The 25602-nt window shown below is 37.2% G+C and overlaps 2 long non-coding RNA genes across 4 annotated transcripts in view; both read right to left on the reverse strand.

Annotated features, from left to right (window-relative positions):
* Positions 1-509: 509 nt before the first annotated feature.
* Positions 510-6511, reverse strand: LOC150049742 (uncharacterized). The gene is made up of 3 exons (XR_016538878.1): positions 6406-6511; positions 1853-1910; positions 510-723 (listed from the first exon to the last, which is right to left on the reverse strand). It is a non-coding gene; the product is annotated as an uncharacterized LOC150049742 (long non-coding RNA).
* A 1939-nt stretch (positions 6512-8450) lies between these two features.
* The window catches only part of LOC150049743 (uncharacterized), a 45238-nt gene continuing 28086 nt past the window's right edge, over positions 8451-25602 (reverse strand). For 2 of the 3 annotated variants that reach the window (XR_016538881.1, XR_016538879.1), the window contains 2 exons: positions 9732-9953; positions 8451-8522 (listed from right to left, as the gene is read on the reverse strand). This is a non-coding gene — a long non-coding RNA (uncharacterized LOC150049743). Of the gene's footprint in view, positions 8523-9731; positions 9954-18507; positions 18820-25602 lie in introns of those variants that run through there. The other variant, XR_016538880.1, reaches the window with a different exon arrangement.

Consider the following 25602-nt stretch of genomic DNA (forward strand, 5'->3'; position numbering starts at 1 on the left):
TGTAACTATTGTCTCCTAGGTTTTCTGGACCCACACACTAAGGATGAATCATGCATGAACTTGTTAATGCTGATTATTTCATTCTTTCAAAGCCTGGAGCCATCAATGCTCTATATCTAGAAGTTCCTCATCAGCCACTTTGTAGCTACTCTACCTACTGGAATGCTTTAGCTCTGAGCTGCAGAGTATCCTGGGCTCTTCCTGTTGTCAGACTCACACTGGTTTGGCAGCTTCCCTGAATACCTAAAGCTTTAGTGAGTTAATATGGGCAGCCCCAGATCTCAGACCATGTCTGACTCTCAGATCTCCATTTTTCCATAGTATTTCTCAAGCTCTACCTATCACAAACCAAAGGCTTACAGGTACTCATTTTTTTAGCCTTAAGCAGCCATAATATACCATCACTGAGGTGTCTATTGGCTGATGTTCAGAATTTCTCGGAATTCTATTTTGAAAAATTAGACTTTATGTTGAGTCCTTCAGTTTTCTAAGACTTCTAGAGAAAAATATTGCAATGATATAAATGTATTCTTTCATTGTTCTGGAGTTCAGAAGCCTGGAATCTCAGGAGATCTTCCTTGCCTCTTTCAACTTCTGGTGGTTTTCGGTGATCCTTCACTCCTGGATGCATCCCTCCAATTTCCATCTGTAGCGTATATCTTGCTACCTCCTATTCATGTGTATTCTCTTTTCTGAAACTTCCTGGGATTGTTGATATTAGATCTGAAATGGAGATAATCACTTCACAATCCTCAAATTATGTATAGTATAGCTACAAATGCCCTTCTGTTCTTTCTCCCTCCCCTTCCTCCTCTTCTTCTTCCTCCTCCTCTTCCTCCTTCCCTTTTCTCCTACCTTCCACTTCATTCCTCCCTTATGCCCTCTTCTTTTCTCCTTCTCCTCCCTCCCCAACCCCCCATCACCCCCAAAAAATCAATGTCTCTGAAACTCAGCACGTGGCTCAATGGGAAAGCATTTACTGTCATGGACTGGTCTTGTGTTTCATCTCTAGAACTGTGGGTTGTTTGATCATATTCATAGATTCTAGTATTTTTGGAAGAAGACTTATTATTCTGTCACCAATCCACTCATCTACACTATGGAAAAGGAGATGCATATGGAGAAGAAATGCACATTAGTGCTTCAGGTTTGTAGAACTGCATAATTACCTAAAGGTAAAGGGCTAGATATAGTGCAAAGGTCAAAATAAACAAACTTTTATGGTTCTGAAAAATTGGCCTTCAGTGGTGGAAGAATCAAGTTGTTGATTAACCTCTCTGATGATTACTTTTTTCTCCTAACGGTACTTTACTGAAGTCTTTGCTTTTCTGGCTTGGGATCATCCATCCTCGTTTGTCTACTCACTAATCACCTGAAATTATTTCTTTCCAATTTCTTACCGACTCCTGGTATTTATGTTCAATTTTCATATCCCTTGCCCACTGTCATCATTGCTCCAGGCAGGGTGTATGAAGTTCTTTTAATAATCTTTCTCTGTAGGTCATATCCTCTAATCCTTTTATCATTTTTGGATCCCCTCCAATTTATCAATGTCTCCTTCTAAAACAAGCAGCCAAAATGCTACAAGAAGTGTTGTGCACCTTCTTTTTAAGCAGAGAGATAACGGATATTCATAAAGAAGTCAGGGGATTTTCAGAAACACATTCTGGAATTAAATCACATGTATTAAGTCAGCCTTTTCAGCCTTGCCCAGTGCTTTATGCACTCCGTCTCTGCTTCAACAACCGCATTAATTTCTTCCAACTATCAAGGGAAATGGATAAATCAGACAGTTTTGGGTGCATTAGTTATGCCTAAAAATAATAGCAGCTGCCATTTATCCCATACGCACCCTGTGCCAGTGTATGTGTTTCTTCTGTGCTTGTTAACTCATTTCATCCTGTGCTCTGCTATTACAAAGACAAGAAAACATGTGCTGTAAGAACCTTGTTGAAGTCTACAATCTGAAGTTTTTATGCCACAGTTCACCCCCAGGTTAGGCTGTGGCATTGTTGGGCCATAGTACTGTACCTCTGTCATACACTAGGCTGGGTTTTCAATTCTTAATGGAATATTAAGAATATCATTTCATTTAAAGACTAGTTCACTAAATACTCAGTCTGCTGGCTGCATTGAGCTTTTTTATTTTCTCCAAAATGATTTGCTTGTCTAGACTTGGCCTTTGAATCAAGAGTAACCTTTCTAAAGGGTCATTACCTTAAAAGGTCATTTAATCTGTGCCCATGCCCTCAGGGTGCCATTCAAGGAGGCAATTCCTCAGTGTCAAGGAGGAGTTTTTTTCTATAACTTTAATTCTGTTTCTCTGGAAGATTTTTGTTTTACACAAGAATGCTGCAGATTTGTTTACAATAGATTTCAATCCAGTGAACACATGTAACCCAATCAACTGTTCTACACAGCTCTTGTAAAGGTTTTGCAAGTATTACAAAGGAAACATGGGAAAATATCATCTCTCATAAAAAGTCCAATTGGGGGGTGGTGGTGGCAACTTAGGCTCAGGAAAACATAGGAAGGAAATAATATTTCGTATATATTTGTACAATACTCTAATACAATAATAATTGTTTGGTCATAGAAAGTTCAAAAACCCCTTTGAATCCACTATCAGGAAGACTGAAAATTTGTATTTAAAAATTTCTTCCTCTGGGAGTTTGGCCTAGTGGTTAAAGTGCTTGCCTAGCATGCACGAAGACCCAGGTTCGATTCCTTGGCACCACATATATGGAAAAAGCTGGAAGTGGTGCTGAGGCTCAAGTGGTAGAGTTCTGGCCTTGAGAAAGTCCAAGGACAGTGCTCAGGCCCTGAGCTCAAGCCCAGGACTGGCAAAAAAAAAATTTCTTCCATGTCAATTAGATTCTCAAAGAATCCAATTCAGAGACTGAATCTGATAGGTAAATAATAAGAACTTCTCAAAATTATTATCAGTCAGAGTTTTGTGACCATAGATTCCCTCTTTGAGTAAAAGAGGGACACTAATTTTAATATTAGAAAAAATATCATCTGGTTTTTAGTATTTGTGGTTGGCAATATAATCTTCCACTATTTCCTTTGATTTTTCAATGAACCAAAATACTATCATAAGGCAATAGCCTACAATAAAGCTATACTCAACATAATTAGTCAGCTCCCACCATAAATCACGGAGCGATTGAGTGGGCAACTGAACTGGAGACCAGGCTTCTGAACAATTATCAGATATTTCTTTCTATAATGGGGGAGGTTACCCTGTATTTTTGTTGTTGTTGATCATGGAGCTTGAATTCTGGGCCTAGGTGCTGTCCCTGAGCTCTTCTTCATCTTAAGGCTACTGCCCTATCCCTTGAGCCACAGTGCCACTTCTGGTTTTCTAGTGGTTAATTAGAGATAAGAGTCATAGACTTTAGTGCCTGGGCTGGCTTTGAACCACAATCCTCAGATCTCAGACTCCAGAGTAGCTAGGATTATAGGCATGAGCCATCATGCCTGGTATGGCTACCCTCTTGAAGAAGGGAAGCAATCCTATGTGGAGAGATAATTATATTAATAAGAAAAGAATCCTCTTTGGGAGGAGAAAATGACAATTACTATATTGGCCACCAATCCTACTTTACAGCACATGGTCTTTATTTTGTTTCTTGTTCTCTCCAGGATTTGATGCTCTGAAATCCCATCACATTGACTCAACATTGGTTCTGCAATGTATTTGAAGGGCTACAACCAAGTACCTCAATCTCTCTGCATCAGGATGTTGTCACCTATAAAATGGGCTATTATAAGGCTTGGATGTTTGAGCATATCTAAAGAGCAGGAGTCTTTATACAATGCACTAAATAATTCATTATTCCTATTTCATCAATATAATGATTTAAATGTTCTATTAATTATTATTCTTAAACATTGACTATTGAGAATCCCCATGACTGAGCCAAACAAAATGGGTAGTGTAGAAGCCAGAAGAATTTCTGGTAATAGTTATCATTACCTTATTTTAGAAAAGAACCAAAACAAAAACAAATGTGATCATCTTAGTATTTGCCGTACAAAGTGTGTGCCAAACACTGTGTTAAATGTCCAGTGCACATTACCTTCTTTAATTCTCAGCACAGCCTTCTGACCTCTGAACACTTTGACAGATAAGGAAACTAAAGCTTCAGGAAGCTAAATAAATTGTCCATAGTCTCAGAGCTGGGAAGTAGGGCAGCTGGGATTAGTTCACAGGTCATCTCTCTCCAGACACTCAGGGCTCAACCACTACCTTCTTGCAGCTTCTGCATGTGCAGAACCAGCAAAATTTCAAATGGATAAAGCTTATCCTTCATACTTACTACTTCTTTCTCTGATTCCCTGTCATTATCTCCTCTGCTTTTCATTCTCCCCCACATACCCTCCTCCGCTCTGAACCACTAGCAACCTTTCACACTGTCTTCTAGCTGCACAGATTCTAGTATATCAGCCTCCGCCTCACACTGGTTCTCACTAGGACTGATCCACATGCCAAAAATTACTTCCCCCTTCACAATGAAATTGCCATTTTCTGTTCCCAATTGGGTAATGAATTCAGACAAATCTGACTGTGTAATTCACAGTAAAGAATGTTCCACAGTAACAATGATAATCTTTACATTTCTTGGGGGGGGGGATTATTTATTTATTTTTTATTTAGTGTTGGTTAACTGACCTACATCTTTACGAAGTGAAGTGTCAGACTTTGAAAAGGTGAAATAGGAGATTTGGTCTGCACCTGGGAGATATTGCAAGGTGAAAGACCCCTGCGTAGCCCTTAAGAGAACCTGAGAGTGCAGTTTTGAAAGGGAAGCCACAGTCATATGCCAAGAATTCACATGTTCGAAAGTAAAAAGCAAATATGCCCAAGTAAGATGGACATTTGGGAGGACAAAAGCATTCTTTCATCATTTCATTTCAGAAGCCACAATGGGATGGCAGGTGGGACAAGGCATGTCCTTTCTCCATAGCAGCCTGTCCTGCCCCCTCCCTTTTCTTTATATTAAATCCAAGAAAGAGGCATTGTCCCTGGTTTGACAGTAAACCGCCTGTGTGCATCATGGGCACCATCTCTTCCTAAAGCCCATGCCAAGGTGTTCTATAGCATGATATTTACAGACTAAAGAAGGATGACATTTTCAGGATAAAGACAGCCAGCCCCGTGGTAGGATCAGCTGTTGGGAAATTCACTTCAGTTAGAAATGCCTGTTTTTCCAGTTGTCCCATCACCTGTGTTTCTGCATAAAAGCTTTTCCCTTTGGGGAGAAATCTACAAATTCATTTTAAAGTGCTCTGTATCACACACACATACACACACACACACACACACACACACACACACACACACGCACACACTCTTAAGCCTGAAGGGAGGTAAGGCTCTTCTATTAAACACAACAGCAGGCAGATTAGGAGAGGAGGCAGATATTAGCCTCTCTGTCTCTCTGCATACTGGTCTGCCTGACTGTCCCCAGAAGTGTCATTGAGAGTTTCTGTTTTTTAATTTTAATGTATAGAGGGGTTACAGCTATATTTGCCAGATAGAAGGCACATTACTTCTCACACATTGATACCCCTTCTCATGTTTTTGTCCCCATTTCTTTCCCCCTACCCTCTACCCTCATTTTCCCCCTCCTATTTCAAATAAACATATATATATATATATATATATCATGTAACAAAGTCAGATACTGTAACAATATGAGATTAACCAAAGGGCAACACAAGAGAAGAGAAAAAATTCATAGTACATTAAGAATAACAGTCACTCATAATTACGCTCTTGTTTCCCTGTCTTGGATGTCCATTAATTTGGCCTCATCCTATATGGCCTTATGTATCTGGGCTTGAGCTATTGTAATCCTCTGCTAGGAGAGTCCCAGGTTTGTACTAATTATTACAAATGAAGGAAACCATTGAGCCTATGTTCCTTTGGGTCTGGCTTACTTCACTTAATCTGATTTTTGAAGTCTTTCCATTTCCTTACAAATGTCCTTCTTTCTGATGGCAACATAGAATTTCATTGTGTAAAAATACCATATCTTCGTGATCCAATCATCTACTGAAGGGAGATTTTCTATGTGAAACCAGCCACCCTGAGAAATCAAAGACTATGACCTCAAGAAGCTGATGTTTAAAGTAAATGCTGCAAAAAGTAACTAGGATTTCAACAACTGAGTGGCAATATCAGTAAAAAATGGCAGAATATGCTACTGAATACAAATTGTAACAAGTCATAATGCTAACTTGGAAGTATGTTGTGTGTGTATTCACATTATATATTATCTAAAAATCTGCATTGTATACATATGCATATCTATATATCTGCATATATAAGCATGTATATGTACCAGGCATCTAATGAAATGTCTTAATAACAATATAAATTGTTCCTTTTCTTACCTGAGGATATGAAGATTGGGGAGGACTTTCTCATTTGGCATGTTGTTTCCTTCCTTCCTTCCTTCCTTCCTTCCTTCCCTCCTTCCTTCCTTCCTTACCTCCTTCCTTCCTTCCATCTTTCCAGTGTGTATATAAAGGGAAAAAAGTAGGAGCATAAATAAATTTTCCATGCTTTGGAAATTGTTAAAAATGGTTCATTAATACCTGAAGGTTTGTGATACTATTCTTCCTAATTTTAAATATATACAATTCAGGTTCCTGTAATAATTCAAATAAGAAACACTTATTTAAATACTGTGTAAAATAACATGGAAAATATTAAAGATTGCTCAATACCTGGGGCCAGGAGTTTGGCCTAGTGGTTAAGGTGCTTGCCTAGCATGCATGAGGACCCGGGTTTGATTCCTCGGTACCATATACATAGAAAAAAGCTGGAAGTGGTGCTGAGGCTCAAGTGGTAGAGCTCTAGCCTTGAGAAAGTCCAAGGACAGTGCTCAGGCCCTGAGCTCAAGCCCAGGACTGGCAAACAAAAAAAAAAAAAGATTTTTCAGTACCAAGACAATCCTGACAAAAGCTGGACCAGAGCATAAGTTTTGCCATGCTTGGCATTGGTATTATATATCCTGTATTCTAGTTTCTGAATTTCTCCTAGAAGTGAAAATATAAGGTGTATAGTAATAGCAAAACAATGATGATTTTCACTAATGGTATAGTAAATAATAAGACCCAACCTAATTGCCCAGCTTTAACTCTGCACAGAAATCCCCAGAAGAATATATGGTGTGCCACTAATTCAGAAAAAACCATCTATGAATAGAATACAGACACATGAAGAAGTGCTCCACATCTTTGGCCATAAAAGAAATGCAACTCAAAACAACTTTGAGATTCCACCTCACCCAGTTAGAATGGCCATGATCACGAAATCTAATAACAACAGATGCTGGAGGGGATGTGGCCAAGAGGTATCATTACTACACTGTTGGAGGGTGTGTAAACTCATTCAACCACTACAGAAAGCAATATGGCAATTCCTCAAAAGACTAAACATAGAGCTCCCCTATGACCCAGCAATTCCACTACTGGGCATTTACCCATTGGTCCAGAAACAAGGACATACTAAATCCACTAGCACAATGATGTTCATTGCAACACTATTTACTATAGCAAAAATATGGAATCAACCCAGATGTCCTCAGTAGATGATTGGAACAATAAAATGTGGTACTTATAAACAATGGAATTTTATGCTGCCATCAGAAAAAATGACATTGCCTCATTTGAAAGGCAATGGAAAGACTTGGGAAAAAATTGTATTAAGTGAAGTAAGCCAGACCCAAAGGAGTATAGGATCAATGGTTTTCCTCATTTGTAACAATTTGGAACATATCTACGCCTCTCCTAGCAGACGATTACCAATAGCTCAAAATCTAGGTACATAAGGTCATATAGGATGGGACTAAATGAAAAGATCTCTAGGATGTAGAAACAAAAGCTTTATCTTCTGTGATTATTGTTCTTAATTGCTATGTTATTTCCCTTCTCTTTTTTGCCCTTTGGGTAATCTCATATTGTTACTATATCTGACTTTGTTACCTGGTATATTTTATGTACTTTTATTTGTTTATTTGAAATAGGAAAGGGAAGGGAGAACAAGATGATTGGGAGGGGTGGGTGAGGGAAATGAGGACAAAAAATCATGAGAAGGGGTATCATTGTGTGAGAAGTAATGTACCTACTACCTGGGCAAGTGTAACTGTAACCCCTTTATACAGTACCCCAACAATAAAACAGAATAACCGTTTACAGAGAATAAAAGTTACAATCCACATGACTTATTTTCTGAGTGTTTTGTACCATGATAAATTTTAATCACTTTTGGCTCATTTCCAAAAGTTAATGTTTGTTTTTGTTCTTTAAAATTTTACCTGTATTGTCCACTTCAGACGTGCATGCAGGGGAAAAAAGCTGATCAGAAAACAAAATTAGTAGGTCTAGGAAGAAATCATGAGAATTGCAAATTTAAGAAATCTTTTCAGCCTTACCATTGTTCTCCCTTCTATTTTAGACACATTCTTCTATAGGTACTCAGAGATGACAAGAGATAGTATAATAGCCTGAAAGAACAAGGAGGTAAATTCTTTAAACCTAATACTCCATCAAATGTGTCCTTGGGAAAACATCTATGAACCAATATCTGTCTCCATCACTTCATATGAAACATGAGTTGATAAAATTGCTCTCCACTTGTTTTTAATAAATGATTACCACAGGGATTTGGTCTGATAGGAACTAGTATGGATCTAAAGCACTGTTTTAAGAAATGAAGGGCTGGGAGGGTGGCCCAGTGGTAGAGTGCTTGCCTAGTGTGCACAAAGACTGGAGTTCAATTCCTCAGTACTACATACACAGAAAAAGCAGAAGTGATGCTTCTGTTTAAGTTGTAGACTGATAGCTTTGAGAAAACCTGAGGACAGTGCCCAGACCCTGAATTCAAGACCCAGGACTAGCAGGGAGAGAGAGAGGAGAGAGAGAGAGAGAGAGAGAGAGAGAGAGAGAGAGAGAGAGAGAGAGAGAGAGAGAGAGAGAGAGAGAGAGAGAGAGAGAGAGAGAGAGAGAGAGAGAGAGAGAGAGAGAGAGAGAGAGAGAGAGAGAGAGAGAGAGAGAGAGAGAGAGAGAGAGAGAGAGAGAGAGAGAGAAGGAAGAAGAAGAAGAAGAAGAAGAAGAAGAAGAAGAAGAAGAAGAAGAAGAAGAAGAAGAAGAAGAAGGAGGAGGAGGAGGAGAAGGAGGAGGAGGAGGAGGAGGAGAAGAGAAGAGAAGAGAAGAAGAGAAGAGAGAGAGAGAGAGGAGAGAGAGAGAGAGAGAGAGAGAGAGAGAGAGAGAGAGAGAGAGAGAGAGAGAGAGAGAGAGAGAGAATATGCAGTTCCAATGGCATGGCAAGAATCACAGAATGGAGTTTAATGTCCTGAGCCATAGCAACCTGGCTCTTCTATTCATCCTGCCATATGTTGTAACCTGTTTGGAGTCGTTATAAGGATGAGTGTCTAAGAAGCTGTCAGTGGCAAACGAAATCACCATTAAAATTCAGTCATCAAGTTGTCCTATTGGCAAGCCTGCCAACCTCTTTTCATGCATTCCAACCATTATTCTGGTGTTTTAGAGGTTTATCCATTAGGTCATTAAATGCTTTGAGCTCCGTTTTCCTTCTCAATAAAAACAGTATGACACTGGTGACTAGTGGGCTGTTATATTTATGCCAGCATGAATAATGTAGTAAAAGTAATAACAATCATATAATGGTCATATTTTATATGGTAGTTACTTACCATTGTGTAATTAATGTATTCCATCTTCATTATTTAGTATGGACTTCCTGCCTTGTTTCATGTAGACAGCTGTTTATGTGGGCACCCAGATGCTGATTGTATCATGTTTGCCATGGCTGAAGACAGAAGTATGAAGTTCAGGTAACATATTCTTGATGTTTTCTCTTCTCTTTGAAGTTGTTCCTAGAAAATTGTCCTTTGTACTAGTGTTGGCCACGCATCCTGTAACAATCAATTCCACCAACAATAACTGGCAAACCATGACCAATGTGTGTGTGATAGGCATCTCTCCACATGACTCATGGAGTAGAGGCTTAGATGCCTTTTTTTGTTGTATATTGGTTTGTTTATTTTACAAGAAAGTATTCAGATTGTGAGAGTACCTTATCCTAAGACCCAACAGCCAAAATTAGCAAATATAATTTCTCAGTTAGGTTTCAATCCATATCCATACCCATCGCTCCACTTAGTCATGTAAATACCTGAATAAGAGGTCAGCAAAGAGAATGGGTCTGATGACTAAATAAGACTGAACATCTGTGGCTCATTTTGACACTAGATGACTTCAATTCATTTGCATTTTGTTGTGAGAAATTCACAGACAGTTGATAATAACACTTTTGAAGAGACATGGAATCTCTGAGAAGGTGGCTGCTGGGCAATGCATCTTGGCATTCAGAGGGATTCTCCCAGCATCCTCAGTCTACATCTCTACCGGGAGCTCTGCATCTGCTGGGTGTTCTATCATCCCTGCTGGAGAGTGCTCACCTCTTCTGAAAATGGTAAAGGATGCATTGATGGGTCCCACCCCACCCAATCCTGCCTTTCCTGTCACCTCCCACTCATGTGACTAATTGCATGAGTAGAACTGATGCTGCCAATAGAAAGGGCCTGCTGAGATTACGGTGTAGGAATTAAAAAACAAACAAAAAAAAAAACAGGGGGCAGACTGCTGTAGAATTCCCTTTTCATTTCTGTTTGAGATCAAGCTCTGGCACTGAACATCAAAAAGGATGTAGTTTCCTTGGCAGCAGAAACATATTGCAGTTGCTAATGAGGCCACCACAGTGAATATTCTTTCTGGGGAGATGTGTGGGAACCGGCCAGTTTTATTCTCCTTCAGTGAAACTGTTGCCCAAACTTGTCTATTTAACTCTCCATCTGAGAAATTTGTGTATAATGTCATAGTACCAAAAGGCCTTTACTGCTAAGCATGTATGAGTCGATTGCAGTAAGTAGAAAGAAGACGATGAGACAAGGTCAGGGGAACAATGAGAATCCAGGAAGAACTGCAAAACATTTGTATTGTTGGACTTCACCCATATCAAAGCATCTGCTAGGAGGATGCCCATGCGGACATGACAGGGAGCAAGGGAATGGCCATGTGGCCACAATACAACATGCACAGCATTTGGAATGCCTGCTCTTTCATCCGAATGTCAATTGAATAGGTCACAAAATCTCCAGGCTATGCAGCCAAGAGGAGGCTGAAAACCACAGGCTCCATATAAGTGTGCTTCACTTGTGATAGATTTTGGAGATTAGCACACCTATCTCCCACCAAAACTCCAGTGTCAGAAAAATGTATTACCTCCATTTGCAGAGAGGAAAGAAGGTTTTTAAAGAGCCTTCCAAATGGACAAATACCTATAGCAATAGTAATCTATACAGGGGGACTTGCAAAGAGATTGGGATTAGTAATGATAATGTGGAAATTAAAATGCACAGAGTTGAAATGGGCTAATAGGGAATTAAACATGCACCACATTTCACAACTCTATGTCTCCTTTTAGAAATCAAACAGAAAGCCAGGCATGGTGGCTCATGCCTATAATCCTAGCTACTCAGGAAGCTGAGATCTGAGGATCAAGGTTCAAAGGCAGCCAGGGCACAAAAAGACCTGAGACTCTTATCTCCAATTAACCTCTAGAAAATGGAAAGTGGAGCTTGCCTCAAGGGTAGAGCGGTAGCCTTGAGCTAAAGAGCTCAGAAATAACCCCCAGGCCCAGGGGTAGGATGGTAGCCTTGAGCTGAAGAGCTCAGAGAATGCGTCTAGGCCAATTTCAAGCCCCATGACTCACCCCCACACACACACAAGTGAATTATATTAAAATGGATTCCATTAAAATGTGTGTTCATATGTTTTTGGATAAATGCTTGGAAAAAAGGGTTCTCTCGTTGGAATATAGTGAAAATGAGGTGGAGTTGTGCTTTAGTGTTCTGTCTCCTCTGTTTCAAAGTAGATGTTCAATAAAGGTGTGTTGAAAGACTGAATATATAAATGAGGATGAATAATATGCTGAGACTTTTGTGCTAATGTCATACTATTTTTGTGACTATCGCTCTGTAGTATGATTTGAAGCTTGCTATTGTTAAATCTCGTGTTGCTCTTTTTACTCAAAATTATTTTTTGCATTTTGAGGTCTTTTAGCATATTTTTTAAAATTGACTTACTTTATGTAAAATATGGCACATGGATTTTTACAGACATTAAATTGAAATTAGAGATTATTTTTAGAACTGTGGGCGTTTTTATGATATTAAGTATACCAATCTATGATCCTAGAATCTCTTTCCATCTTCTGATGCCTTCTACAAGGTATTCTTTAATCTACTGTATTACTTGTTTGTAAAGGCTTTATATCAATGGGTTAAATGAATATCTAAAGACTTTTATTATTTCTGAAGCTGTTGTGAATAAAATTGAGTTCTTTTTCAGCCTGTTCATTCTTGGCATACAGGAAGCTTACAGACTTTAAATACAAACTTTTTGTTCTACTTTGTTATAAGCAGTGTTTATCAGATCTAGAAGTTTCTTGGTGGATTCTGTAGAGTCTGTTACGTGGATAATCATATTTTCTAAAAATAGGAATAAATGTATTTCTTATTCACTCTTGGAATTTCTTTAACTTTTTTTTTCTGCTTCATGGTTGTGATTAGAAATTCCATCACTATAGTAAGTAAGAGTGGCAAGAGTGGATACCCTTGTCTGCTCCTAACTTTAGGGAGATAATTTTAGTTTTTCCCATTTGGTACAATGTTGATCATGGCTTGTCTTGTATAGCCTATATTGCCATGTATGTCTCTCCCATTACTGAGCACTTTAAAGCTTCCATCATAAAATGACAATAAATTATGTAAAATGTTTTCCCTTTGTCAATTGATATAATCAAGTGATTTTATTATTGATCCTGTTTATGCGATATATTGCATTCCTTTATTTACATATGTTAAACTATCTTTGAATATCTGGAATGGAAACTACTTGATCATAACATATGATAGTTTTTAAATATTGAAGAATTAAGTTTTCAAGAATTTTGAAAATCTTGTCTTCATTACAGACATTAGCCAAATATTATCTTCTTTTGTTGTGTTTCTTTCCAGTTTTGGAATGAATATGATACTGGCTTCATGGAATGAGTTTAGTTATGTTTCTTCACTTTCTATTTCATGGCAGAATTTGTAGATTATTGATGTTAATTTTCTTCCAAAGTGTGATCAAATTGGGCATTGCTTCCATCAGGTAAAAGGCTTTTCTTTGTTTTGTTTGTTTCTCATTAGAGATATATTTAAGTGGCTTCAGGTTTAGGTAAATTGTATGTAAAAATTTATCCATTTCATACAAAGTTTGTAGTTTATTTTGTTATTACCTCATCATCATCTTCTTTACAGTTCCTGATTCTTTTCCTCTTTTTTCCTCTGGATTCTCATTAATGGAGCAAAAATGATAGATGCTTCTATTTATCTATCTGTCCCCACCAATTCTCATTTTTTATGTATTTGTTTTGGTTTCCTCCTTTTATTAGACAAAAATTTCCAACACAGGATTATTCTTTATAATCCAGTGTCTCTAACATACAGATTGGTGGCTGATGAAATTATTTAGACTTGCTAATTAACTAAATGTGGTAGACAATGGAAAAGAAGCAAGAAAGACCCTAACCTTCTCACTGAAACCAGTGCAACTAAAGTATAAGGACAGATATGGGCGTGGCACATAAGAAAGGCATGTACAACAGAAACAGAAAGGCAATGAGTCAGAAATATCTGCAATAAAACCTTGTGGAAAACTTTATAGGTTTTTTTCCATATATATTTTAGTGTAATTAATAGAGAGGTTACATTTTATTCACCAGATAGAAGGTGCATTACTTCACATTGATACCATTTCTCATGTCTTGGTCCCTTATCGACACTATTTCATAATGCAAAGCAATCAACCTAAAATATAATCATTGCATTTAACAGGAAGAAACTGCTGATCTTTTTAGGATGTTATGGTGCTTAATCTTGATTGTCAAGCTGATTGAGATGAGATGCACCTAGGATATTAGAAAAGCACATCCCTCTGTGTGTCTATGAGGATGTTTATAGAAAGGATTTAACTTAGGGGCAAGACTAAACACACTGTAGGTGGTCTGATAGAATAAAAAAAAGAAGAAAAATAAAGCCAGCTAACAAAGTCACTTTCTCTCTGCTTTCCCCCAACCCTTGCCTGCTCAGCTATGACAGCTCCACACTATAATGGACTTAACCCCTTGAAATCAGCAGTCAAAACAAAATGTTCCTTTCCTCAGATACTGGTCCTGGAGATGAAGCAGCATTCCAAACAATTCTGGTGAGATAGCAACTGTCTTTGCAGACTCAGAGTCCTGAGGAGAGTTGAATTTGGTGTCAGGGAAGCCGCATCTTTTCCCAATGCATAAACACTTTTAAATTCTTCTCTTGGTTAAGCCAGCAAGGGATTTTTATTCTTACTCAGGAGAGGAAGTATTTCATGTGAAATTTTCATGCCCAGCCTGTTTTGCTCCAAACGTTTTTTTTTCCTTGCCTTTTTGAAAGGCCATGTTTATTTAAAGGAAAATTTAATCTGTCTGTGCCTGATGCGTTTCCATTTAGCTCAGCCAAATGTTTTTTTTTTTTCAAAGAATTACGTGCTGATCAAGCGATGTCATTTCTTGTCAGAAGCGAAAGTCACACTTCATGTGAAAATCTCCTGACCCCACCAAAAAGCATGAATTCAGTTTGAGATTTCCATTCCAGAGTGCCTGTGCCAAGTTATAAGCTTGGAGAACTGAAATCACTTCACTTGCCTTACTTTTGAGACCAGATCTGAATATGAGGCCAGGATGGATCCTAATTACAGTCTGCTTTTTCCCTGGTTCATGGCCTCCCTTTATGAGGAAGGGTCCCTACAAGGTTGTGGATTTCATTTCTTCTCTGTAGTTAAGTACCTCTGACTTCCCATCTGCTAAGAGTGTTGATAGATATAGTACAAATGAGGAAAAGAAAATGTGAATGGACTGTTTGGATGGGACCATGCGCCTCACCTCAAAATACACTGAGGTTAACTGAGATGCAATTTACTAAAAAGGTAGCTGGGGATGAAGCTGGAGGATTTACTTCTTAGGAGATTGTTTCTTCTTCTCTTCCTCTTCTTCTTCTTCTTCTTCCTCTTCTTCTTCTTCTTCTTCTTCTTCTTCTTCTTCTTCTTCTTCCTCTTCTTCTTCTTCTTCTTCTTTTTCTTCTTCCTCCTCCTCCTCCTTCCCCTTGCCCTTCCCCTTCCTCCTCTTCCTCTTCCTCTCCCTCTCCTTCACTTCTCCTTCTCCTCCTCCTCCTCCTTCTTCTTCTTCTTCCTCTACTTCTTCTTTTTTACTCCTAAGACTCATTTATTTCATTCTGGGGGACGGGGCAGGGAGAAGAGCATCACTCTAGTGAACTTCAACAGCACTTAGAAGATGTTCAGCTCCGTATGCTTAAAAAAAAACCAGTCCCTCTGCCGCTGAGTACAGACCTAACTAAAGGAAAATGAAAGGAATGAAAGAGATCTGCCTTCCCTTTAGTCCTTACACTAAAATGTTAGGACTTCCAAGTTGGTTTATTTCAAATTGAGAATCTTCAGATATGAGTGCATACATTTCTCTAGCAAACCAATATTTATTAAGCACCTAGCACCTAGTATAGTAGCTAGACCATATCACAGACTCTATAGTTACTAGTTTACTGAATGAATAAATGGACCTGATCCTTTATCCTGCAAGAAAAAAACAATCATGTCTTTTTAAGACAACTTTCTGAAGAAGCAAACAATCTGAGTTCAACTTCTGAATCTATGCTCTTTTAATGGCCTTATGAAAGTCGTCCAGACTTCCTAAGCTATAATGTCCAATTAGCAAAGACTGCTGCTACTTTCACCAGTGGCCATAGTGGTAACCCCGATGGTGATGACAGTATAGTAGTAATATCTGCTTACGGGTTTGCTGACAAGCACTTGGAATAGTATTGGTGAGACACTATCAGAATATAAGAGGACTTAGTGCAATCATGAGCAAGACCTGGAATTGACCTTGCAACTGTATGAGTCTCACGTGCCTGATGAGTTACAGTTAGCCTACAAACTTGATTACAATGAGGATTCTCTGCCCTAACTATCTTCTTCACTCTTTATAGTCTGAAAGTCTCTGTGAAAATTCCTTCCTGAATGGAAGAACTCTTGCCTGTGACTCTGACAACTTGCCCAGAAATGCCTAGCTTCACTCTCTTAGGAATTAGAAAACCATAATTTAAGCTCTAACTGGTATTCATTTTGAAATCACTTTAAATGCCCGAAACTCTTGATCTGGGACATGCTGGTGTGCCTGCCACCACAGCTACATTAGAATAGACCATGTTGTTGACATTGCATAAAACCACATGTGTGGGGCCCCTGATAGTGACTGCTATTTTAGGAATAAAGCTGGAAACTACCACAGAGCTTTATCTCAAAGATTCAATGAGGTAATAAATATAAAAGTTCTCCACAGAGTGATTTGTACTAAAAGGACACAGTAAAAGACAAGCTTAAAAAATAATGACATATTGTCATTACTCATGTCTGTATAACAGTCATTGTCATCCTTACTTTCAATCCAATGAAACAAATTTTCATGGACTGAAAGATACAGGTCTCATTTTCTATACTCCCATAGAACAAATGGGTCTCAGTATTATAGCCCTGATGATACTAGTTATAAAAGTCAGACCTTTGATATGTTCTGCACTAATTTATCCTACCTTGTAAGACTCATTAAACCATGAGGGTCTCCCCTGCTCTGGGAAATACTTATAAATTTAGTTATTTTTTCCTAGAATCTATCAGGTATCAACATTTGAATATTTTATATGCACCAACCATACCTTAAGGACAAGAGATTTGTTTACATAGCAAATGAGCTTCTGGGAATTCCTTTCAGGAGAAAGTTTTCATTCTTTGAATAATTCTAATGATGGCTGAATTTCTGAGGAAATCTTTTTGAGGTTTTGTATTATTCATGGAAGAAACCAGGCCTTCCAATTTATTGAACATTCAGCCCTACTCCAAGCAAACTCACAGTAAGAAGTCATAAGATGATGTGAAAACAATCTGGCTATAACATGCCCTTTGGCAATCAAGCTAGATTTTTTTATACTAATTAGGTTTATCCAGTCTGTAATATTAGAAGGGAAAATACCTAACAGATAAATAAAAGTTTAAAAAAACTCAAAATTGTATACGGTGGTGTCTTCTGAACAGCAAGTATATTTATGGATTGTTTTGCATATGTTTGGACCACAGGGCCATGGAGAACAGCATACCAACACCCACCCCAATGACATCATCCTCTTTCATTATACAGTTTTGAATATGTTTATATTGACTTCTATCCAATTCCAAGAATCCAGCACAATGACTTTTGTAACACTGACATCAAGAGAGTTTAAGTTAATACAATCATAATTAATCCTTTAGTAAATAATAACCTCAGTGGCTGTTTATTTTTTTTGTTGAGACTATAAACAAATGAAGGAAGCAAAGAACAAGAAGAGGCAGGAAAAGAAATATCAAAAGATATAGTTAGGAGCGTATGTTCTCTCAAAAGAAGGGGAAAGAGTAAAGTCATAATATTATCATAATAATCTTTATTGACTACCTAAATACCAATCCATTTTGCAGAGAGTTTCTGTTCATATTTTTATCTTACAATAAGTTATTTATAAAAATTGTACAAGTTATTTATAAAATTATTTTTATTATACGATAAAGATAAAAATATGCCTATCTTCCTTTTTCCCTAAGGTGAAGGATGTAAATAAAGGCAATGAAATCATCAATTTTCAAGATTAGATTTCAAAGACAGCCTCAGATACCCCAGTTAATGCCTTTATCCGAAAGACAGTCACCTTGCCTATTTACTGAAACACCTACTCATATTTTGAGGCTAACTTACTTTGTCACCAAAAAGCAATCCCATATATATATATATATATATATATTTATATATACACACCTGTGTGCCCTGCTGCAATCTCACCTTTACATTCTGCAGATGTAAGAGCATCTTGCATCTTTCCACTCTTTATTTCTGAGATTTACTTGACTATGACACTTGTCCACACCGTGAGTATACCTCAGGAGAATGTTGTTAGGTCCACCTGGAAGAAATAATTCCTCTCCTTTGCTCTCTCCTATTGCACCTGGAAATCCCCACCTAACACCCATAACCCTGACAACTGGCATGCCTGGGCGCAGTGGGAGGTCCCCCAGTCTGAGGTATTTCCCCATTCTCACCAACTATGCATCTCAACTCTGTTCCATCTCCTACTCTGTTGAACACCACTCTCGTCCTCATTTCAGAACAGGACTAGGAATTTCTGTGTGGTTACCACAATACTCTATAACATATTTGGAAATCTTTATTTTCACACTCCCTTTGAACAGTTCATCTACTAATCCCACCATGGCCTACCTGGCTTTCAAGTGGGTATCTTTTAGCTTTGGACATCATGTTTTCCATTGTTTTCCTTTTATTTCTTTCATCGCAAACTCTGTTGCAATCAAATGTTGTATCTGTTAGTGGTTTGTCCTTTCAGATTTATGATTTTTCCAGTGTGAGATATATTGCTTGTCTCTCAGACAGACATATATACAAACAAGTAAATGATTTTGTTTTCCTATGTTGAGCTAAAATCCATTACTTCTTCTACTATAGTTAACTTCCCAGATCTTCCCTGATTCCTGATTCTTCTCTGGGAGATATTCATTTCCTTGTTGAGCTCCTGTTGAAAACTGTTTGTAGAAAAGGATAAATGTGCATGTCAGGTGTTATCTGAGTAAATAATTTAAATTAAATTAGTGAGGCTTTGATTCAAGCCAAGACACATAGTGGTTATATTTCCTAATATTCCTATCTCGAATTGCAATCATATCCTGGAAAATATATTAGCTTTTATTGGAAAATTCAGAAAGGTGTTAAAATAAGGTAATATGTTTAGAAAATCAAGATGATTCAAAATCAACTCAACAATGAGTTTCATCAGTTCTTTATGTTCTCAATCTCTGTCTGCTCTCTCTCTCTCTCTCTCTCTCTCTCTCTCTCTCTCTCTCTCTTTCTCTCTTCTCTCTTTCTCCTTTATATTAGAAGTCAGAAAAAATTTTCTCATTGAAGACCAAATAGATGTATATTTTCAGGCAATACAGCCTTTACCAAACTACTTAATTCTGCCCTTGTAGCAAAAAAAATGAATGGCATTTCATAAAAATTTATTTACAAAGTCAGATAGAGGTTCAGTTTTGACCCACAGGTCAACCATGTTATATTTCACAATTGGCAAGATAGAGAAGTTCACAACTCTGAAATATAACAGAAGCAGGAGGAAACACACACACACACTCACACACACACACACACATACACACAAATGAGCTCTGAATAAAGACAGTTTTCTCTTGCTAACAGACTGGAAACACTAAAAAATGCCCCACTTTTTTTTTTTTTTGCCAGTCCTGGGCTTGAGCTCAGGGCCTGAGCACTGTCCTTGGACTTTCTCAAGGCTTGAGCTCTACCACTTGAGTCTCAGCACCACTTCCGGCTTTTTTCTATGTATGTGGTACCGAGGAATCGAACCCGGGTCTTCATGCATGCTAGGCAAGCACTTTAACCACTAGGCCAAACTCCAGGCCCAAAATGCCCCACTTTCAACCACCTGGTGCTCTTCAAAGACTCTGGGTCGGAGTCAGTCAATCATTCCCCTACACTAAGGCCAAGAGAGATAATACATTTTCACCTCACCAGATGAAGAGGTAAAGCCATTCTGTCCACTCCCATTTTAGAACTGAGCAAATGACAGAAAACTGGGATAATTTTCTTTCCTCTCAGTGATAGAGTGTGATGTGGCAAAAGTTTTGAGAGGGAAACTACAGCATGAATCAAACAGTGCAGAGATTTAAATTATCTATAATAATTTTAAATAAGCCCTCAAAATCTTTTGATGTAGAACAAACTTATTTAAGAAATAGAATTTATTGCCAAAAGAAAAGAAGAGAATGCTAGAATTAAACTATAGTAACTAATGGAAGCTCCTCATCCACTGGAATTAGTAGAAGAGTAGAAGTGACAATGGAAAGAATAAAAGACCTTGAAGATACAGTAGTAAAATGGTCCAGTCTGGATTGCAAAAGTAACCTTGAAAAAACAATAATTTAAGAAGAATTAACTGGAAAAATGTAGGGAGGAAAGGCAGACAAATGCAGTTATATTATTCAGCATGCACTGTGTAAAAATGAACTATGCTGCTTGCAGGAAGGACAGGAAGGCAAAACAGGCAACAGCAAAAACAGGGATGACATGATCCAAGAAAAATTGTACTCATTGTTTAATGTATAGAGTTATAATTCCTCTGCACAACATCTTAATTTTAACAAAATATTATATTCCAAAGAATAATATCAAAGAAACCCTAAAGAAATTATGCATTTGTTATGACACAAATAACTTCAGACTTACATTTCCAAATATACACCTAGTAAAATCTTAGTAAAGTATGGATACATATGCATATATGTGTATATGTATATATGAACATTTATATGCACAAATATGTGTGTTCAACTAAGAAAAATAATGAAGAATTGTTGATAAGAATGAATAATGAGAAAGGTTTACCAGATTTGAAATTTTCCTATAAAGCAATAATAATTAAAAATAGTGTATAACTGGCAAAAAATACATACTACAACACATATACAATTTTTGATAAGATGCTAAAGCAGTACACTGGGAAAATAATTTCCATATTTTCCAAAGAGAAAGATGGACCCACCTAGAAGCTGCTTGAGTGTAGAACAGAAGTCAGGATTCACTGTACTGGCACAAGATGGTTCGCCTTGGAATGATGGAAACATGCTCAAGATGAATTTTGCTAATGGGAGAGAACCCTGTCCACTTACTGAAGATTCTTAGGTTTAAAATGAGTGAATTTTATAGTTTATGGTTATATAATTCTATTCAATAAAATGCTTTAAAATATATATAGAAAGAGAAAGAACAAATTTTAAAATGACAATACTAGAGATTTAATATTTAACTATTTAAAGTTTAAGAAGGAGACCAAGAAAAAATAGAAATTAAAAATTACAACAATATAACTTTAAATATTTTTCTCAAATTGATCAAGGTGATAATTAACCCAGCACATCTAGCCAAAGCAAAAAGAGCTACTAATAGCAACATACCTAGTAGTGAGAGATTTGAACTCTCACTTAATTTCAGGGAGGAAGAAAAATAGTTACTTTTATACTGTTATTCATAATCAAAATATTGCTGAATGTTCTCACCAGTATCAAAAAGGCAGGAAAGAAATCCTTGACCTCATACAATCAGAGAAAATAAATTAATAAATAATTTAAGCATACCTATTCAAGAACCAAGGAAAGTTCAGCAAATATATAGGAAACCTAATAGAACAAATGCAGAAATCCAGTTACATTACAGGTAGTACACATACACAAGTGAATTTGATTTCTACCTACTAGCAATCAGTGTTGGGAAATTTAGTCATTGAATAACACCATTTGTCAAAAGTCCTAAAAGTCATACATGAAATATTCTCCATCCTGGAAAACATTATATTAGAAATACAAATGAGGAAAGGCTAATTTTACAGAAGATGTAAATAATTTAAGTGTTATATGTTAATCAGTTTTCCATCACTGAAATGGATGTTTGAGATATAAAGTGAAAAAAGTTACTTAGGCTCACGTATTTGGAAACTCTGGCCCAGAATTGACTTACCCCATTGTTTCTAAACTTGTTGAGACAGTACATGATGGCAAGACTCTGTAGCAAACAAAGAACAACTCACCCTATAGACACTGAGCAAAGGGCTCAGATGCCACGATCCACTTTGAAAGCATGCTTCAAACACCTGCAGACATTCCTCTAGACCTCGCCTCCCAGCGCCCCACATTCTTCTGATAGTGCTATACAGGGGGCCCATACCTGTAAAGCAGAGGTCTTCAGGAATCACGCCATGAACACTCAGCAACATATACCATGTTTATAAGCTACAAGTCCAGATAGTGGAAGATGAACATTTCTTTCGATACTTCTGTAAAAGTTGAACTAGATAATTCTGAAGTAAATGTACCTTCTATCTGGCAAATATCATGTAACCCTTTTATTAATTACAATTTAAAAAATAAATAAATAAAAAGAAATGCAAAAAAAAAGAATAATAGCCAATACAGAACTAAAAAAATGTACATGAGACACAGAATTTATATAAACGACTCATAGGAGGAAAGAAAAATACTGTGATTTTGGCAACAACAACATCAACAAAAACATGGAGGAGCTAGAGTGGGAGAGACAAGAGTCCCAGGAAGAGAATAGGGAAGTTAGCTGTTCCATAAAAAGCCATTTAAGACAGCACTCACAGAACAATGTCCTGAAAGGAAGTCCCAAAGGAAAGTTGATACAATTGTTTTTATTTGAGAAGTTAGTCTCAAGAAGACTGGGCTTAAAGATGTTGTGTTTCTGTCAGTGGGTTCAGGGAGAGACTAGTGGTAACTAATAGAAAATAAAGGAATAAAAAAACAACTGCTAACTCAAGAATGAAAACCCAATACCCAAGAAATGGTATCATACTGTTATGTATGTTTATGTATGGTTGTATGCATGTGGATATTAGTGTTTGTGATGTCCTAAGTGCTAACTTTTTCTTATAAAGTAAGAAGTTAGAAAATAAAGCTTTTCAGTGTTAGAAGGATCGACTATAAATTTGTTAGTTTAAAGAACAGTATTAAACAGCTAAAATAACTTTAAAGAGTATAGTTAGGAACAACGTCAAAGACTGTTGTTTACTGCAACAGGTATATTACAATTTTTATATTATTGAATCTGTGTTTTCTCTGTGATATTTTTTAACTTTTAAATTATAGCAGGCATGCAGAAGACTGCATATGTGGCTAAAGTATAAGGCAATGGCTTCCACAAAATTTAACTGGGCTTTGGAAGTGGAGATTTTAAGTCTGACATCCTAAATTTGTCTCCTTCTCTCCAGAGTTTTTCAGTGTTTCTAGTCACATCACTGATTGATCACATCATTCCTTCCATTGCTCGTGTTAAGCCCATGTGTTGACATGTCTGGCCCTCAATGTGGTCTAGTTCCAGAATAAATTATAAGTCTCATAAGGACACATGGTTTGTCAAGAAGCTGTACTTGTACAAATTAGATGTATCAAAGTTATATTGCCAGGTAGCACAGGTTTCCACACCCAAGTGTGTGTGTATGTGTGTGTGTGTGTGTATTGTGTATAAATATAAATTATGTCTACTACCATTTGATCTAGCAAAATGTTATTATCTTGAATTAATTCTTTAATTGATTTTTATAATCCTAAATTTCTTCTAAAATTGTTTGAGTCCTAGCTACTCATAGATTCTGTCTGCGGCATACAATGAAAATCTAGTACTATACAAAAGAAAAAGAATTGAGCTAGCAATTCCCAAATGTATGTTTGACAATAGTATATTCCTAGAACTTAAAAGACATTTTTTTAAATGGGGACCAAGATGTGTGAAAGGGTATCAATGTATGTGAATTAATGCACCTTCTATCTGGCAAATATCATGTAACCCTTGTATTAATTACAATAAAAATATATAAAAAAAGAAAATCTAGTACTAGTTACAAGGTCTCCCACACTCTTAAATGTACCATTGGAAAGCATTATATGACCCAGCAATTCCACTACTTGGCATTTACCCAACCATCCAGAAACTAGGGCATACTAAATCTACTAGCACAACAATGTTCACTGCAGCACTATTTACCATAGCAAAAATATGGAATCAACCTAGATGTCCCTCAGTTTATGAGTGGATCAACAAGTTGTGGTATTTGTACACAATGGAATTCTATGCTGCTGTCAGAAAGAATGACATCGCCCCATTTGTTAGGAAATGGAAAGTCTTAGAAAAAATCCTATTAAGTGAAGTAAGCCAGACTCAAAGGAACTTAGGCTCAGTGGTTCCCCTCATTTGTCATAATCAGTAGAAACCTTGGGCTCTACTAGCAGAGATCTGCAATAGAGCAAAACCTTGATACATAAGACCAAATAGAAGGCTGGGAGTTTAGCCTAGTGGCAGAGTGCTTGCCTAGCATGCACGAAGACCAGGGTTCAATTCCTTGGTACCCCATATACACAACAAAAAGCCAGAAGTGGTGCTGAGGCTCAAGTGGTAGAGCTCTAGCCTTGAGAAAAATCCAAGGACAGTGCTCAGGCCCTGACCTTAAGCCCAGGACTGGCAAAAAAAAGAAAAGGCCATATAGTATGAAGCTAATTGACCTCCAGGATATTGAAACAAAAGCCATACAATGAATGATTGTTGACCTTAATGTACTATGTTGTCTCTCATCTCTTTTTTTAAATATTTTTATTGTATTTAATAAAAGGGTTACATGATATTTGCCAGATAGAAGGTGCATTAATTCACATACATTGATACCCTTCCACATGTCTTGGTCCCCATTACCCTCCCCCCCCCTTCTTGGTTTTCCCCCCTTCCCTGTCCAATTTCAAGTAGCCAAATACAAATGTATCCAATATATCAGATAACAAAGTGAGAGATTGTGACAATATGAGATAAAAAAGGAACAGCAAAAGAGATGAGAGATAACATAGCACCTTAAGGACAGCAATCATTGGTTATATGGCTTTTGTTTCAATATCTGCAATAGAGCAAAAACTTGATACATAAGGCCATATAGTATGAAGCTAATTGAATGGAGGAATGGACCTCTAGGATATCTCTCATCTCCTTTGCTGTCCTTGGTTATCTCATATTGTTACAGTATCTCACTTTGTTATCTGATATTTATTTGTATTTGGTTATTTGAAATTGGATAGGGAAGGGGGGAAAACCAAGAGGGGGGGGGGATGGAGTGGAGGGGAGGGTAATGGGGACCAAGACATGTGAAAGGGTATCAATATATGTGAATTAATGCACCTTCTATCTGGCAAATATCATGTAACCCTTTTATTAATTACAATAAATAAATAAATAAATAAAACAGAAAAAAAGGATTAATGAAAATTATTTTTCCCAATAAAGTAAATAAGAAACTGGTATAATTATCTTATATTGATGGTGGCCCTGGGAACCCTTGTAAAGAGGAGTACAAAAAGCAAAGCATCTCCATGGACAGGTAAAATAATATATCTAATTTTATTCCCCAGTGAAGGACAGTGTAAGACCCATTTTCCATCTCCTCAATAAAAACTTCAGTAGATTCTCCCACAGTCACTAATTTTCTTTAGAAGATGAAGTGTTTGGGGACCACAAATAAAAAAGGAAAGAAGGTAAAGAAAGTAAGTACTACAAACTGTTGAAAATGAGTCTACATGCTTTTGATCAATAGAAATTCAATGTTTCTGTCACTATGAAACCATTACTGAACACATACACACAATCCTAAGATACAGTAGAAATCAAATCATTGGCCTGACAGAAAATTGCATGTGTTTCAGTTAGGCAGGGATAACTTTTCCTGTGCAACAAAATTTGTT

This window comes from Megascapheus bottae, chromosome 19 (assembly GCF_031878675.1).
Source record: "Megascapheus bottae isolate mThoBot1 chromosome 19, mThoBot2.hap1, whole genome shotgun sequence".
Classification (NCBI taxonomy): Eukaryota; Metazoa; Chordata; class Mammalia; order Rodentia; family Geomyidae; genus Megascapheus; species Megascapheus bottae.